Source organism: Pundamilia nyererei, unplaced genomic scaffold, assembly GCF_000239375.1.
Source record: "Pundamilia nyererei isolate P.nyererei 1_Seehausen unplaced genomic scaffold, PunNye1.0 scaffold02471, whole genome shotgun sequence".
NCBI classification, from domain to species: domain Eukaryota; kingdom Metazoa; phylum Chordata; class Actinopteri; order Cichliformes; family Cichlidae; genus Pundamilia; species Pundamilia nyererei.
Window position 1 is genome coordinate 2,142 of NW_005189872.1, and position 572 is coordinate 2,713.

The following is a 572-nucleotide window of genomic DNA, read 5'->3' on the forward strand; positions in this document are numbered from 1 at the left end:
AAGTGGCCAATAGGTTGGCCAATAGGTTAGCCAATAGGCTTCTGCAGCTCCAGCCTATAAACACACCTGTTTACTACCAGGTCAAAAAATTAAACGTACGACACAAAATAAAACATACCAGGAATCGCTGGAGAGAAGGATTCAGAAGAAACGATCCGAAGGTGTTCTCTACAAAAATATGAGGAGCAACAAAATATGGTCAATTCAGACAGCAGGGACACGTGACTCCTACCTGTGACAGCTGGGAAGGTCAGGTGATCAGAAATCCCGGTTTGATCTGGATGCGCAGAGCAACAGTTGAGCGATGGAGGAATGCTCAGATGGCACCTAATATTTATTAATCCACATTAATGTTTTTGTACTAATGACTAATGGTGTCAAGCCAGCCTGCACTTTGTTTTACGTTCTCTGTGTATTCTGAGTATTATGGCAAAAGACGAGGAAACCTGATTTCAAAATAAAAGCTAACTTCGAGTAAATTAAGAGCACGTTCCCAAATATCAATTAGTCTTGTTTGCACACTCTAATGTTGGATACAAATGACATACTCTCTCTCTCTCTCTCTCTCTCTC